The following is a 17968-nucleotide window of genomic DNA, read 5'->3' on the forward strand; positions in this document are numbered from 1 at the left end:
GACAGCAAGCAGAAAAAGCAGCCCCTCTAAACTTTGTGTGCGAGTGATATAGGGTACAGCATGGAAACCTTGGTGAGGTAATAGGATTTCCCTGTCTTTCAGCACCAGATCCATTGCTCACATTCCAAGTAAATGGGAATTTGGGGGGAAAATGTGATATTGTGTATTATATCTATTGCATGTTTTTGGTAAGGCCTCAATTCCTCAAGCTGGAATTATGAGCATCCCATGTTTTATGTGATATCTGAAAGTGCTAACTGCTGTTGAAGTCTAACAAAGCCATCTCTAGAGTGATTTAGATGAATTTGGGAAGTCAGTGGTGAGAAGAATTATTTTTCCGTGTTAAACTAAATCTGGACTTGTGGGAAGATTTCTTCCTAATAAACATTAGTAGGAAAACAAATCTCCCCTACTTCAGAATCTTTAAATATAAACAAACAACAATTAGAGAAGTCTTAAAACAGGACTTGTGCTGACTGTAAAAGTAGTTTTGACAGGTTCTAGTTTTACTACTGTTGACTGTGATGATATACCTGAATAAAGACTGCAGCATAATTTGGCAAGAAAGTAATCTCAAATTACCTCATCCCATAACTTTAACAATAAAAAAATGGTAATGAGGACAAACATTTATTTTGTGATTGTATATTTATCCCAATAATGAGAGTATAACTTTATTTCCTTCAAAACAATAATAGCATTTCTTCAATTATTTTCAAATTCCCAATATTATATTTTTATGTACTGTACTATTATCCTTACACATTAGCTTCTGTTTCTTTCTCTCACTCAACAAATTGAATTAAAATAAAAAAAAAAAAAAAACAAACAATGGCAAACATATAGAGTTACCTATACCTTTTCCCAGCAGGATGAAAAACAGAATTTTATCACATTTTCCTGTTCAGGGAATAGACAATACCTTTATAAACTGGAAACCTAATATTGCAGGTGAATTTTTTGGGGGTTTTTCCAGATTATTCTTACCAAATTCTGTAGTTCATATGTCAGTAGTGGTATCTAAGGAAGGCATAAATCTTGAGGCAGCATTCGACCTGATTCTGTAAGTAGGCAAACTGAAGTCACATTTCATTATTTCCGTATGCAGATGCTTTTTACTGCATCAAATCTCTCATTTGTTGTCCCTGAAGAAGTTTATAAATAATTTTTACAATTAATGCACTGAAGTCGGAAAACATGGAAAAATGCAAGAGGATGCTCACTGTTCACGACTTCAAATGACCTGATTTATTATTTTGATTTGACACTTACCTTGTAACTCAAGCATTTTATAGATGTGGTTAAAACAGAAAACAGCTGCAGTGTTTGATTAAGGTAAATGAGACTCAGCAAGGATTTCTTATAACCAGAGTCCTTGCAGGTATTGTGCTAAGTAATTTTTGTAGCTCTGTCACCTCGTTGCATCATCTGTGTAAAAAAGATCCCCCTAAACACTTCCTTAACTTTTGGAGCTCAGACTCATACTTTATGTCAACTGCTTGTTGATGTCTCTTGACTACTTGCCCGTTTCTAATGCAGGATTTAACAAGTCCTTGCACTGCTGACATTTTGCAGCCTGTTATTCTGTAGGCTGAATTTGAAGACTTCTTTTAGTCGGGTAAAATAGAGCATTATTTTGCTGTTTGCAGCTTATTGGTACGTTAAGCTCCGCTGAGGCCCCGGGGATCAGAAAAATCAAGCTAGGACAAAAAGAAGAGAAAAGTGAATCAGCTGGGTTATATTAGTAAATAATTTAGAGTGCTTAAAATAACAATGTTCACACATTTTTAATTTAAAGCCTGCTAAATCCTTTTAAAATTCATTTGTATTTGCAATTACTTAAACTGTGAGCTGAGCACTGGAGGGAGCGAAACTATAGATTTGAAGTACGTAGCTGGAGGTAAATATATAAATTCAATTGATCAGTCTGGCAGAGAATTGATGCCACAATTTGTACCCAGTGGCACTTTCTCTTTCTTACCCAACTGGCTTAGAACATTATCAGAAAGTCAATATGACACGCCAATACAGTGATATACTTGCAGCCATAAGTCCCGTGCTTAGATTAAACCCTGGGTGCTCACGCCGTGGGTTGCAGTGGACAGACAGCCTGACTCCATCCCACTCTGAGCCATCGTGAGAGCACTCAGCTGGCTTCAACTTCCCAGGTTTCATGTGGTTATCAATGGCCCCAGCAGCCAGCCAAAGCAGGCAGAGGATGTCTGTCTCTGCAAGGCAGGGGATAGCGGCTGTGCGATGCTCCAGTCTGGCTGCAGTTCCCCCTATCAGCTGCCTGTCTCTGACAGGCTTTACACTCATCGTGATCAGGTTTCCTTTATAACTCTTCTGTAGTCTCATGTTTTGGTTCTCTCTCTTCCTTGTAATTTATTAATGATTTCACCTCCTCTGCATTCTCTTTTGAAACCCTTCTGTTTTATAACAGGCATTTTTATGAAGCCTGATGAGGAATGACTTACAAAGTCTGCCTTTTGAGAATGTGACTTTCTTTATTTGTGCTTTCATTGAGAGATAAATCAGGCCACCAGCCACTAATTTCAAACAAAACACTTATTTGAGTAAAAACCCATTATGTCTGGTGTGACATGTAAAACTAGAAGGTCACCCACAAATTTGCCCTGCATATATTTTCCTCACAGGATGTTCAGTTATGTATAGTATGTACAGTAACATCTGACACTTCATGGCACGTGTTAATTTTTTTTTTCTGCAGCAGTGACCCTTCCCTCTCCACCTACAGAACATGTGATGCTTAGAATCAGAGAAATAGCGTGGAGAGCTGCTGGGTCAACAGTTGTTTAACCCTCCCTGTGATAATGCAGAATTATTCTAGCCAGTGCACCACAAGTACTTTGTTTTGTGCAGCTTTGAGTGACACAGCTGATTATCTCATCCACGCCTTCGCCTGCTGACACTCCAGGACACTTCATTGTTAGGAATCTTTTCCTGGTCTTTGTCTAAATTTGCCTGGTTTATACTCGATAGACTCCTAATCGCTTGCTCTCTCTGAAGAAGTTCCCACTTTCAGTGCTCTTTTTGGATACTTCTCTGTAATTGCTATGGGCACTACTGTAGAGTAGACTTTAAGACTGGAGAACTTTCAGAGGCACAGGATTTTTGTTTGTTCCCTTGATGCAAGGCTGGGAAATTCCTCTCCTGTTGCAATTAGAGTATATTGGGAGAAATGTGTCTGTTTTCTTAGATGAAGGGAGAATTCTGAAACCTCACAGTTCACTGTGTCTTGTGGTTTACAGGATTATATTTTCTATTTTCACTAATGTGATTTCATGCAATAGCTGGAGAAGGAAAGTGTCATATTTGTTTGGTGATCTGCTAAAGTCACTTGTAGGCGAGTCCACGTGGGTAAAGCTCTCCTGCAAACACTCACACATGCACTTGCCTTTATGTTCATGAGCAGTTTTGTTGTTTTCATGGATAAAGGAAAGCTGAGATGTGAGTGTCAAAAGGACAGGGGTTTAGGCCACGGCTAGAGGGCCAGGCAGTCAAATGTTTGTGTAGCACAGAAGATGCACATAAATTTCCAGTGCCCTGCATATGTCCATGTCAATGACTTAAGTAGAATGTGGGACCTCTAACCTTCAGGAATAAGATGAGCCACACTTGTTCTGGTGCTGTTTCATACTGATCTGCTCAATCTTCAGAGATAAAATCCTCTCAGAGTAGATTTGATTCAACTCATGACAACAACCCCTTTTTGTTTGACTGAGATCAGGACAGAACCAGTCTCTTAATCTATTTGGCTTTTCTATTTTTGTACATTGATTGCTTATCAGGAAATAAATAAATGGGAAGGTAAAGGACTCGTGCACATCAGGGCAAAAAGCAATAGCCATTAAGCCTGTAACTTACAGTATATGCCCTTTTAGCAATAAGGACTCTGCTTGAAATTGTCAGTGTGACAGATTTACTCCTAATAGCTTAAGCAAATTTCACAGTTTACCCAGGTCATTTTGAAGTAAAAAAACCCATTAATGTGTTTGGAATAAAAATTAAAGATTATAAACTTCATGCACATCTGCAGAGAGTCAGCCATATGTTTAACATGTTTATTTAAAATATTAGAAGGTTCTTGTTGGGATAGAATATGTTTCCTCTGTATCTATAATATAAATAATCTAAAGGCATTTAAATACATTTTGACATTTAAGCATATGCTTAAATCACTTGTAACATATTGATTCAGTCCTGTTCTACCAACACACACCCAAGACTAGAGAGTGTAGAACTTTATAAAACTGTTTGTACGATGCACAGGGCTTTGTGTAGGCTCTTATTGCATCAAGCCATGGAGGAAAACAAGGAGAGAAGATAAAGAAGGATGAGGGTGTGTGTACCTGCAGTGTAGAGAAGTGTTGGTCTTCCTCCTCCCTGGAACTTGGCTACTCTTGCATCTGCTGCTCTCATTTCCTGGTGGGATTGGAAGGGCAGTCCCACACTGTGTGTGATTTGCCCAGAGTATTAAGTCCAAGTCGTGCTTTGGACACACATTTGCACACATTTTTTCTTATTTCAAGTGGTTGATGAAGGGTCTTGGGAGTTTTGCTCGAACCGACTCGGCTCAAAGGTGATCACTCTTGAGCAGTACCACGATGTGAAGCAAAGCTTGTTAAGGGAAAATCAGCACCAGGTGCTCCTAAAAGCAGGGGGGCAACACCTTGGCTTGCTCCCGGAGTCGTTGCTATAATGGGACACTTTAGAGAAACAGAGGTGGCATAAACAAAGCTTTAGGTCTGTTCCACGGGATGCTGAAACTCTGGGAAATAATGCAGAGTGTGTCTAAGTAAAGAGGATGGTTCACCTGCTCATAGCTAACTTCTGAGGGATTGCTCAGGCACTTACACACCTAATCTCTCTGCTGGACTGGGCCAGAACACTTAGCATTCTGTAGGATTGAGCCCTGAGTGTCTAATTACCATAAAAAATATACGGTGGGGAATGATTATGCACTGGTAGGGGGGAGGGTAGAGTAACCCTAATAAATCTTTTTGATCTTTAATTTCTCTACGAAAGTATAAATCAGCTCTGTATTTTTCTAAAGCCTGTGTTGGTAACAGATATTAATGTAGCTGAGGCGAAAATTAAGATGGTGTGCCTGAATATTATTGCAAGGAAAGTTGGCTGTATCACTGAGGGTGGGGTCTTGTGGGTAGATGAAGACAGTTTGTTGGCTGAACAGCATGCACACCACAGCATGCACTTCCAGTGAAGGGACAGTCTTCCTCCAGCCCCCTTGGAAACCTATCCAAGACAGTATGTTAATGAAAACTACAAAATACTTAACACTTTTAATTTTTTAATTTTTTTTTTTTTTTGTGGACGAGAATGCATCTAGATGCTTCCATGCTGAAAGACATGTTCTTAGATGACTCTGGTTGCTCATCTCTCAACTTTATTATTAATAATCCTTAAAGGCTGTAGATCCAGCTCTCCAGTTTGCATGAGATTGCCTAGCGCTGCACTTTTTAAGTGGGTTAGGCTTAAGAAATGAATGTAGGCAACCTTAATTCTCTGTTAACGTTTTTGTGCGTGTGGGAATATATTTATATGCACATATACTCACAGACATACAAGTAAAATATAGCAAAGAGGCATTAATTTTACATTGATTCAAAATATTTACAATTTCAGTTAAGATGATCGTGCTAAAGTGACAGAAAATAGTAAGTATTAACTCTGCACTCTAAGTAATGACAAGTACTGTAGATCCTCACAGAAAAAAAAAACAATTGCCTGTGGCATCCACACAATATTTAAATTGGTAATCTCAAAAGAGAGGATGCTTAGATTTTCAGGCTTGTTTTTGGAAACTCTTATCTTAGCTGAGAATGTAAGTTTTGGAGAAGTTGATAATTCAGAGCCTGTTTTGTTTTTTCTTCTTGAGAGCTAAGAGACTGATGTCGGAACTTCTTGGATAGGAGCAATGTTCACTATCTTTTGAAATATTGCTATGTAACTACAGGGATGAAATCTCAGAATCATCCCAAGCCTGGGTGATCCTCGAAAGGTGAAAATACATTTACCTGCATAGACCCATTTTGTAATTATCTTTTAATTTCATGATCTTTGTTTTTCTATTTGCTTGTAGGTTTTTTTTTTTATATTGCATGACAGTAAATCCCCTCTTGCTGCACCCCTGAAAGCTGCACTTGAAGAGGTAGATAAGATGATATTTAATACTGTTTATTCTCTTCAAGTCCAGAAGGGCAAAAGAAATTTCATGCACCTTCGTTTGAGCCTTCCTTGGGTGTGCTCATATCAAGTGGGTTCCTACTGCTCTGCTTGGCCGTGATTTGGAGCAATGGTTTAGCATGCTTCAAAAATGAAGTTTTATGCTCCTCACAGCCAAAAGGAAGGAGAGAGAATTATACCTCTCTAAAATAGAGCACAGGGTCTGCAAAGAAAGCAACTGGCTGAAATACTTGCAGTTGCCTGGGAGTAAGTACGGAGGTTTGTTAAATGCTGGAGATCTGCATGACATTGTCCTTTGCCTTTTTTTCCCCCCCTATTGCACTCTCTTCTGGTAACACCAAGTCCTGAAATGCTTCAGTGCTGGAAGAGCAGCTATAAAAATATCACAGCATTGTTTCAAAATGTCTCTTGTATTTTGTACCTTTTATTAGTTCCCCATGAAGTAGCTGTCCCTCAAAGAGTGCCACCAGTTACTCACTTGGGCAGCAGCTGAAAGAGAGCTGAGGATCCAATCCTGTGATGCACTGAGAAACTCCACCAAGGAATTGAACTGCTCAGGGTTACTGAGGTTGTTCTGTGCCTCACGAGTTCAGTTCTTTATTTGATAAAGTCACCCACCTAAAGAGGTGACACGTACAGAAGGCAGAACTGGAGCTTTTGGAGGAAAACACCCAAGCCTATCATGTGTTATTTACAAGCAAGTTTGACATTTCTTATTTTCCTAAATTACATTTAGATTGTTAAGAGGGATAAAAATCTCAGATTTTTTTTTTTCCCTTTGCTTTAAGGATATCAGAATAATTATTCAAAGGAATATGTCAGGTCAAGTGTTAACAGTATGTGCTGTAAATTTAAAAAAAAAAAAAAAAAAAAAGAAAAAAGGGAAAGTAAAGCACCACACACAAGAACCAACCATCTGTTCCAAAAAGCTCTTACAGTTGTATCAGTCTTGGTAGGGACTTAAAAAATACAGTACAATTTCTGTCTAAAGATTTATTAAAAGAATTAACAGCTTTACCTCAATTAAATGATCCAGAGTAACTTCTGTACAAGGTATATTTACAATGAAATGATTATAGCCAGCAAGTACAAAATTTGCAGATGTTCTCATATGGCTAGGTATGCATGAAAATAATATTAACAAAGGCAGACAGCAGTTTTCAAAAGCAGTATCTTCCAAATGTAAGTAAAGGGACTCAATTCCTTCAGTGTAGAGTTTATGAAATGTTACGAGAGCTTGCATTTTCCTCCCATTGCTGAATGCTCCAAGTTCAATGAACTATTGGCATAAGTCATTGATGCCAAAAAAAAAAAGTCAGAAATAATTTTTTTGGTTGGAAAAATCCTCAGCAACTCGATCGTCCATGCAGGCCTGCAGCTTGTTTGTTTTACTCAAAGGTTAGCTTTTTTTGTGTGTTAACTGTTAAGTGAAACAACTCTAGGCTAGGCTCTTGGTGGCAAGGAACCCAAGTTTGCTTAGGAACTACAGTATCAGCTGTTTGATTCAAGCCTTGAAGAAGAAAGCAAATAGTGAATATGATTTTTTTTTCTGGTGACCCCGATGATGAGAGGTGCATTAAAGGAAGAGGATAAGCAGGAGGTGGGGTGAAAAAAGGGAAAGAATGAAAGAATACAGACTGCTCTGGCTGGGCAAATTAAGCATGCCTGAGTTATCTTTTCGTGGTACATTTTATGGTCTGCATTTCTTTTCAAGTTGCATCTCAAAGGTGAGCTCAGTAACATTATGGATCAAAGTCCCGGGAAACAATGCATGAATTCATATCATCCATGCGTTTGGGGAAGGGCTACAGATCCAGAGGCCTGGAGAGCATAAATGTGCTTCTCAGTGAGTAGGGTCTGGTGCTATGGCCTGTATCACAGGGTGGTGTTGTGGCCTCATGCTCCCACTCCTGGAGATTTGTAGATTTTTGCTGTGTGCACTTCTACCAACCAGACACCACACCCTTCCCTCAGCCCCTGTGCTCTCTGCTCTTTGTGAGCATCCTCTGCTGCACTCTCCTGTGTTTTCCGTGCTCGTTGGAGGTTTATGGCACTGGATACTAATTAGTCTTCCCAGCATGAACTCCCTCAGTATATCATTACAGCAATGAAAATATCACTACTTGCCTAAGTGTTTGATCTTGTGTCAACCCATCTGCAGGTTTTGGTGTGAAGTTGGGGTTAATCCCAGACTGAACATCTACAGGTTTGAGGGGAATTTTGATCAGCAATTTTATAGGCAGTTCAGGTTTATTAGTAGTTAGAGTTATGATTGGGCTTGACTCTCCTGTCTGGATTGATCCTGAAATGTGCTGATCTTTTGCTCTTTTAACAGAGAAAGAGAAAAAAACAAACCAATGTGGGTCTTTGTGAGAGGCACTGTGTTGCCTCTTTTATTCAGCACAATGCACTGAGCATGTTGTGTGCAGTTTTCCATATTTAATGACTCTTTTATCAAACAGAGTTGCTTTAAGCAATGGAATAAAATGAACTGTGTGCAAGTTGTTTCCTTGGCTTCCGATATCCCCTCTCAATCCAAGTTTGCCATTCCCCCACTGACTGCAAATCAAACTGAAAGTGTAAAAAGGGAATGAAAAGATTTATCTGCTTCCATTAACAAATACTGTATCTAACAAAGACATTCATTTAATGAATAAATAAACACACAGGAGGCACACAGATGTTTTGCCGAAGTTTTTTGGGTTTGTTTTTTTTTTTTTTTTTTTTTTAATAATTTCTGAAAAACACAGTTGAGTCTCCTTAATTGGCACAGGGGCCCCACCAGAGAGAGGAACATGACAATTAAGCAATGAGGCTGGTGATCAAGGTGCCATGGAATATCTGTGCACCTTTTCTGTTGGTGGACGGTAGGTGCCAAATCCACAGCTCATGTCAATCGGCACAGACTTGTTGATCCCAAACGTTCTGGCCTTTAGTTTGGGCACTTGTGTGAAACATTTTGTGTGAAACATTTTAACTTTCTCTGCCAATGTCAAGCCGGGTTTGTAAGCAGAAGAAAAGGACAGCAGAAATGAAGCAGGATTTGTGTGCTGGGACACTTATGTCTGCTCCAGTGCCTTTGCAGGCACCAAAGTAGTTTTCAGACTAAAATCTAGACATGGAAGGAAGATGATCTAGGTGTAACACCCATCACTGGCCTTGAAGAAGTAAGTTTATCTCTCCATAGCAGATACAATTACATTCCAACCTGTAAAAGCAGAATTATGGTATCATACCACTGTGCTGAGGTTGTCCATATCTATAAAAAAGGGGTCAGTGCACTGAGACAGGGGATGTTAAAGAAGCTAAAAAGTCTATAATTTTTTATTAGGAATTAGCCTTTGCCATTTATGGCTTTCGTATTCACTTATGTGTGTGGCCATAATCTTTCATCTGGCTACTGTGACTCCTGTAAGAGGTTAATTTGTAAGGGTTAATTCTGAGAAATTGCTATGTAAATATGTCCTCAGGGAGGGACAGGCCAATTAGGACTACCTCTTATGGTGCAATATTTGCAACTTCATAACCTTTAGTAAGCCTTTAATATGGCTTCAGGAAGGAAAAAATCCTCTGTGGTTGGTTTTCAGGGAAGATCCTAAGCTACATAAATATGAACTGAATTTTATAACATTACTTGAACTTAGGTTCTAAATCTATATTCAGACACTCAAAGAAGTGAGAAGATTTTTCAGAAGTGCATAAAATTGAAATTTGAGTCCTGTTTGAGTTGGTGAAAAACTTGCCACTACTGTAACCCAGCTCACTGACCAGATATCTAAATATGGGTCTAAACTGCAATTTGCAAGCATTCATCTCTACATAAACATCCAAACCATGGAAAATCATGATTTTAAAGACTTGCTTTTCCTCCCATTTCTTAATGAGTATTATTGCAACTGAAGCTGTTTAATTCCCAGCTCCCTCCTCCTGCTGTGTCTGAAGGTAGAGAGATTTAATGGATTTGTGTGGACTATATGCCAGCTACATCTAAGGGCATTTGGAAGAACAATAAATTACATTTTTCTCAGGAAAAATCTGTAATATTTGAAGCTGATGCCTTTGATCCTCAGTGCTGGGCAATCAGCATGGGAGAAGGATGCAAGGATGCTAAACCTCACTGATTTTAATGGGAAGGACATGGCTTTGCCATTGCCATCATCTGGGGGTTGGGGGTGCTGCCCTGGATGCTTTGTGGCCTTTCCATGTTCAGAGAATATTTATGGGTAGATGGTGTTCTCCTTGTGTAGAAAAGCATCATCTTCTACGTAATGTGGGCCTGTGTGTTTCAGAGAAAACATTAAACTACTTACTGTCTTCATTTTTCTTTTCTTCTTACCATTTTTTTTGTTCCTTTTTAGTTTTCTTGGACTCATCCCACTGCTCTCCTGCCTCTGCCCCAAATGGAGGTGGCTTCTAATTTAAAGCTGACCTTTGCCAGGGTCCGTGGCTTCTAAGAGTGCTTTCCCCTTTGTTGAAGTGGTTTTTAACTTTACTTTATGTTTTAAAAAAAGATCAGTTGGGAGACTCTAATGCTCCCAATTCAGCTTTTTTACTAACAGTGCAAGTTAAAAGTCAGCATGGCTGAGAATAAGGGATACAGGGGAGAACATGAGCGAAGGAAAGTGCATATTGATGCACCAGAGTCATGCACAGGAACTTTTCACTGAGGTGGTCTCATTGTTTCTGAGTAGAGTCGTCTAGGCAAGGATTGAATATATTTATTGCTCAGTCATATCCAAAAATCTCTTGAAGAGAGCACTGAATCCCCCTGACCTGTATTAAACTTAGAAACCCCACTGTTGTCTGGAATTTTTATCCTCAGATAATATATTGAAATTACTGTAATTTTTATTTTAAAAATTTGTCTATGGAGCTCTCATGTCTCTGATAACATCTACTATGCTCTCATCTTTACCAATCAAGTTCACAATTAATTTGTGAATTAATTTGGATTTTTTTTAAAGTATAAATTCACTTGAAAAAATTGTAGGAGGGACATGGAAGCAGTGGTGGGAGGGAGGAGGACAGGAGGTTAGGATTTTCTACTGAACTAAAAATTCAATTTTTATGTCAAGTAGCATTTTATATATTTCTTCAGAGCAAATTTCTTAAGCTTTATTCTTGAAGGTTTAGGCTTGGCAAAACCCATGTGTCCCATTCCCTACACGTGTGTTTGTTTTGAGGTTTATTAGGAAGTGGATGTGCACCTGGTGGTTTCGCTCATACAAACTATTTTCATTCGGATAAAAGTCTTCTGAAGGACACAAGACCTGTAAAGCCTCCTGGGGTCTCCTACTGACTTGGATTTTATGACAACACCATGTTGAATTTCCACAAAGGTTTTAATCCCACTCCCTAGCATCAAAAGGAGACTGATTCATAAAACATTACTTCTATCTTTTTTTTTTTTTTTTTTTTCTCAGAATCTTGCTATAGATCTTTTGGAAATGGAAGTAGATATTGTGTCTTGAATTGATTTGTAGTTGAAAAAAAAAATCCAGCTCTGGAAGTGTAAGTAACTATTGGCCTGAGAGAAACGTCTTGGCAATTGGGCAACTTCAATTTCTTAAAAATCAAAAAATAAGGATAAAGAACAAAAAAGTGCCCATAAAATACATGAAACAGATGAATTTCTGTAGCTGCAACATTAATATATCAACACTGTCAAAAAGTCATAATTGTCTCAGCACTGTAACATTATTTATTTAATATTGAGAAGCTATTATTGCACTCTAGTTAAGAAAAAACACTCTTACCTTAAAAATGCATGAAAATAATATTAAAAATTAACACTAAAACTATACAATGTGGCAGTAGGAGGCTCAGCAAATTGATAATGGAATAGGGAGACTTTCAAACCAGGTCAGAAACTACTACATGATATGTTTTTGATGACATAGGAGAGATGGGACATAAAACACGCCCATTTCTCAAGAAAAAATGAGCCATTTGTAGAACTTTGCCATCAAATAAAAGCATAAAATACTGAAGGATGCCTGCAGTGCTGAGGCCAAGCATGGAGAAAGGGACTTTGCAGAGTGAGCTTGGCTTCCTTCTGGAGCAAGCATTAACTAAAGCAGGCTGACAGAGGAGCATAATGAGCATTCAGGGCTCCAATAAATGTGATGTGGATGGAAATGTACAAATCCCAAACAGGAAATGTTTCACTGTTACTAACTGTTCATTTAGGTGATGCTTCGGCTGCTCTTGCTCACGTGGTAGTGGGCCTGAGTGCAATCAGCAAGTCTGTCTGATTACACTAGATGTGTTGTTAAGACCTGTCATAAAATCCATGTCCCCTCTTCAGCTCTCTGTTGAAATTGGGAATAAAGCTCTCTCTATCCACAAGGAATTTTCACCTCTGGCATTGAGTCTGATCCTTGAATTCAGAGCAATTCTTGTTTCTACCTGGGTTTCAAACGAACTCTGCTCAAATTAATTGTCCTTTTGGCTAATTTTTTCCTCCTCTGATGGAAGTACTACTGCCATGGAAAAACATTAGTGTAGTATTCTTCTTTGCAAGATGGGAATGGTGTCTGTCTAGATCATCCAAAAAGGGTTCTGTCCTGGAAATCCTGTGTTGTTGAGAACCTGCAGAAACAGGGAACGAAAGAGTAAAAATAACTGGCCATAAAAGTGCAGGAATTGTTCAGATATATGACATGTGTGGTTTGCAGAATAGCTGGAATGAAGCTAAGTGGGGTTTCTAGGAAGAGCAAAGTATCACCTTCATGACAGAAAGATGACAAAGTTGTAGAAACAGCAGCAAAGTAAATAACAGACTACAACAAACCTGTATGTGCTCCCTTCCTTTATTGCTCAGTTTCCTCTACCATTTAACAATTATAATACCATTAACTATTTCAGCTTTCCTGCTGTTGTTTTTGCTCTCACTAATCCATCTTTTATGGTCTATCCTTTGTTCTTCCAGGGAGTGTTTCAAACCGGTGACCAGAAAGTATCTTTAGTCAGTCACACATTTCAAATTTCCTTGAAGAACTTTCTTGATCAGGCACAATCTCTTCTTGAGCACATAAATTTGCAACTCTTTAGTTTTTCTCCTTCATTCTTTTTCTTCCTGAGTTCAAATTTGAATCATTATTTGTCTGTCAATATTGAGTTTTTCCTCACTCATGATTTTGAACTAATTTTTACATCCTTGGGTTGAGGATCTGTGTGAAATGATTATGAGGTTTCACAGGAAACCTCAGAGCACTGAAGTGATCTCATTTTAGAAACAATTGTTTTGTGGAAAGTGGTTTTTTAACATCCCAACTAAACCCAACAAGGAACATTTCCTCGGGAAAAATGTTTGCGTTTGACACGCGCAGAAGCACAGAGAGAACAAAACTCCCACCTGGTATTTTTATGAAACATCTTCGAAGACAAAAGAAAACACAGTTGAAGAGGAATGATTATCAAATATAGCAATTTCTTTCTTCTCCTTTCGTAGAGGGTGCTGAACCACTCTGACCCCAACTGCTTACCACCAGAATTATCTACTGGCCTTTCTCTTCTGGATAGGATTTCATCAGAACCACCAGATTTTGAGTTCAGGCTTCAGATGTCGTTGTTCTAGAGGATCTTCTAGAAGGGGGGTTTATCTTCAGAATGTCTTTGTTTTAGGTACCTCGTGGTAGGTATTCTTCTTAAAACATGAATATTATTTGTCACAGAAAGTGCATTATTACTACAAGTTACAATTGTAGGGAGAAATGACAGTGGTGCTTAGATGGAGCTTGACAGTCTGCATAGCAGGCACCAGCCATCTGTGCTATGGCAGTACTGTTTGTATTTTAATGTTTAAACATACAGCAAAGATAATTAAGAATAACTATAATTAAAAATGATTACAACAAATTACTTTTCCCTCAGCAGTGATGTGTGCCTGTAACTTACAAGTTACTTGATGCAGTAACTCTCTGGTAAGGCAGATAGGATAGCTTTGCAATTCCCACCCTGTTTCTTGACAGTTCATAGATTTTTCAGGGGCTTTTATTTATTTTTTTTTTCTTCCCCAAATGATGAAAGAATTTTACATACTGGGCTTCACACACCTATTTGATGCACAGTAATTATCAGTGAAATTTCATTCTTCATATCAGAATTTCACTCTTTTTATATTTTTTTTCTTTTCCCTGAGACGAGATTAAAAGTAGCATATTTCTCAAGCTATGGAAATAAAATGACAAGAAAAGAACACAAACTCACACATTTATTTTCATTTTCAAAGAAAAATATTAATATTTGCTCTTGACAAAAAGAAAACAAAATTTGAAACAGAAAGAAACCAACTTTTAGGATAAATTAATGCAGTGTTTGTTGTAACTTCCTATGCCTAAGGATAATAGGCACATTTTGCAGCCCCATTTGTATCAAGCTCTAACTTCCCCCCTTGTGTTGTTTCCTATGGATTATTTTGATGGGTCCTTGGTGTCTGTCCTCATGGATATGAACATATTTAAAGCACATGAGTAGGGTTAAAGGCAATTTTTCTTAACCATGAACAGAATTTCAGTTTCTGAGCACCCCCTTTAGAAGACATAAATTGACAAAAAAAGAGAGCGGCTCCTGCTGCTGGCTCTGGAAATCTCCAATCCTGCTCCCAATCCCACATCCTTAGGCGCAAGGTGAGATCCTGCATGGAATTGGATGTGGCCAGACCATGGATGCAGGCTGAGTGACCAGAAGGTTCCCTGATATACATCTTCCATAACATTCCTCTGTCATCCTTCCTAATATTTTAATGTGTCTTTGGTGCCAAAGGCTTGACACAAAAGGCAACAGCAGTTTCTGGGAGGCACATTTTCCCTTTGGAAGCCGAGCTCTGTTCTGGTTCAGCAGGGTTTTGGCTTTCCTGGAGAGAATTGGATTGTTGCTTGACTGATTGCCTATGAAACCATTTGTCTGTCTATCCATCACACGTCAGTTTAGATGGAACGTTTTTTTAGCAACTCATTCAATACCTAGTTTTTCATGGTACAAACACAACTTAGTGTCGTAACTACCATGAGGTGACTCGCAATAATTTCAGGAAGATTCGAAAGCGATTTGACAGATGAACAAGCAAAGGGTCAACATTTACTTACACCTACTTGGCATTTTTGAGGCAGAATCAGATTGGTGGGTCAAGATACTTTGAATTCCTTAACTGATAGAACAAGAATAATAAAAAAAAAAAGTAAAAAACAAGAGAAAATTGTTGTCTAGGCTACTGCTTATTAAAGACATCTCTGCCTCATTGGCTAATCACCTAAGAAAACTATTTTGAGCTATCACTTCTGCTTACTTTCCAAAAACTGATAATTGCCATTTTGCAGAAACTGTTCTCCTGTCCTCTGAAGTTGCTCCAGAACTTACCTGTGTTTGTCTGGACATCAGTAGCGCACAGACAGTGAGAGATGAATTAAAAGGCACGCCTCTGTAAACTGAGATTGCCATGGTGGCATTCCTCCTGCCCTGAAGGTGAGGGAGGAGTTGTGCAACCTCAAAGGAAGCACAGCTCTGGAGAGCTGAGCAGTTTCATCACATGCTGGTCACTTAGATTATCAGAACGAAGGGAATATGTAAGCGGGACATGAATAAAACATTGCAATAATGTGAAGAAGAATCCAAATACTTTTCCAAACCTAATGTTTTATTTACCACTCTAAGTAGTTTAGTGCTGTTCTGGCATGTAATATTTGATGGGTATTATGTTTTATAAAGTTTGCATTGATAAATGTATCTGCCTTTCATACAGGGGAACCACATGTTCTCCTTGCTTGAGAATAATATTACTCTGCAAGGCTGATTACAGCTCTGTTTGAAATTCATTTCGGATTTAAATGGTGTGGGCCAAACCGGGCCCTGGTGCAAACCTGCTTGTTCCAATGGAACTCCACCAGAGGAATGTTTGACCCTATGGGTTAATGTAATGAAAAGATAACAGCATACTGTATGATCACATAAATTAAAGATGGGAAATACCAATTAGGTCAGCCAGTCCTTACCCGGGGGACCAATTTAGAGTGTTCCCTACACTCTGCTCTTGAGTGCTTTGCATTGTTTTAAGAAACTCCAGCAATAAGACTCGTGTCTTGGGAGACTACGTGGTAGTCCATCAGATATCACCACTAAAAACTGGTTTTTTTCAACATCCATCTTAATTTTTTAATTCTCAAATTTGTCACAAGATTTCTGATGCATCCTAAGGAACAGTGTTTTGGGTTTTTTTTCTGTTGGCTTTTCACAAGGTAGATCCCACATGTTTTCAATTATCACTTACCTCGGATTCACTCAGAAATAGAATACAGGTTTATTATTATTATTATTATTATTATTATTATTATTGTCATCATTATATCATTATTGTATCATATGTTCTTCATAATATCATTATTATATCATCATTATTATATCATCATTATTATATCATCATTATTATATCATCATTATTATATCAACATTATTATATCATCATTATTATATCATCATTATTACCAATCGTTATTATCATTATTTATCATTATTTTTATTATAAATTGCCTAGGTCAAATAAGAATTTAAAAAATACGTTTTTGTCCTCGCAGATGAAAAAGACATAGAAAATAACTGATATTATTTCTGTTGTTTTTTTGATTTTTTGTTTGTTTGTGGGTTTTTTGAGAGGAAGACTGGAAGCAGAAATACACAATCAATTAGGAAAGGTTTTACTTTCATCCCAGATAACTCGAAGTAGTACTGGAGATCCCGGGCTCAGATGAGATAAAACCCAATTTCCAGATGCATCTCCACTGTTGTATGCTCCTGGCTACAAAGCTAACACAGACATTCAAGCTGTCATGTACCCAGAGAGGTGTCAGAATGTGACTTGGACAGCAAAACTTGGTGTCTGAGCAGTGCCGTGACAGCAGTGAGAGCTTCCCCCAGTGCCACTGGGTCATCCCACAAATGCCTTGGTCCTGAGTTTGACCTTTCAGTGAAAAAAAAAAAGGGTTCCCACTCTCTGAAAGGAGCGAATCTCCTTGGTTTTAGTAGGAGAGGCAAGCTTTGATCCAGGGTGTGCCAAGCAGCTGCAGGAGTTGTTTAGAAATTGGTTGGCTCAACTGTGTCTCGTGCTGCCTCAGTACTCCTTGTCCAAGGCAGACTTCAAAAATTTCCTTTGGGCTACCTGGCTTTTCTCACACAACAGGCAGTTAGCTTTGGGGTCTTTTGTTTCAGAGTTCTTATTGTACCAGGTTAAGTATTCGATCAGGCAGCACAGTGCCTGCTAATGTGAAATATTCATCATTTCGAGGGGGGGCACTCATACAGCCCAGCTTTGATCCCTAATTGTTCAATGATTTGGTTTGGATGAGGAGCCTAATTTCACAAAAATCCTAGTACAGGTAATGCCAAAGAACTTCAGAGACCAATTTTAAACTAATCTAAGTTTTCTTTTGCTGTGGTTTGCCCCCAGAGGATTCTGCTTTTGCCACAAGTCAGGGCCCCTAAGAGAGATGCCTTGAATAATTTCCTTGCTTACATGCCTTTTTGAAATGGTGGAAGAAGGTGCTGAGATACATGTAGTAAGTCCTTTAATGATAATGGCAGCAGTAACTATTGGAAAGCTTTTTAAAATGCATATCTATTTGAAAATATAGATCTGAAATGACTGAAAAACAGAAAGAATGGAGAAAACTGAGGAAAATAGAAAAGAGCAGTACCTGAAAAGGATCCAAGTGAAATCAATTAGGGTAACTAAAAATTTAGAAGCGCT

Source organism: Motacilla alba, chromosome 1A (assembly GCF_015832195.1).
Source record: "Motacilla alba alba isolate MOTALB_02 chromosome 1A, Motacilla_alba_V1.0_pri, whole genome shotgun sequence".
NCBI classification, from domain to species: domain Eukaryota; kingdom Metazoa; phylum Chordata; class Aves; order Passeriformes; family Motacillidae; genus Motacilla; species Motacilla alba.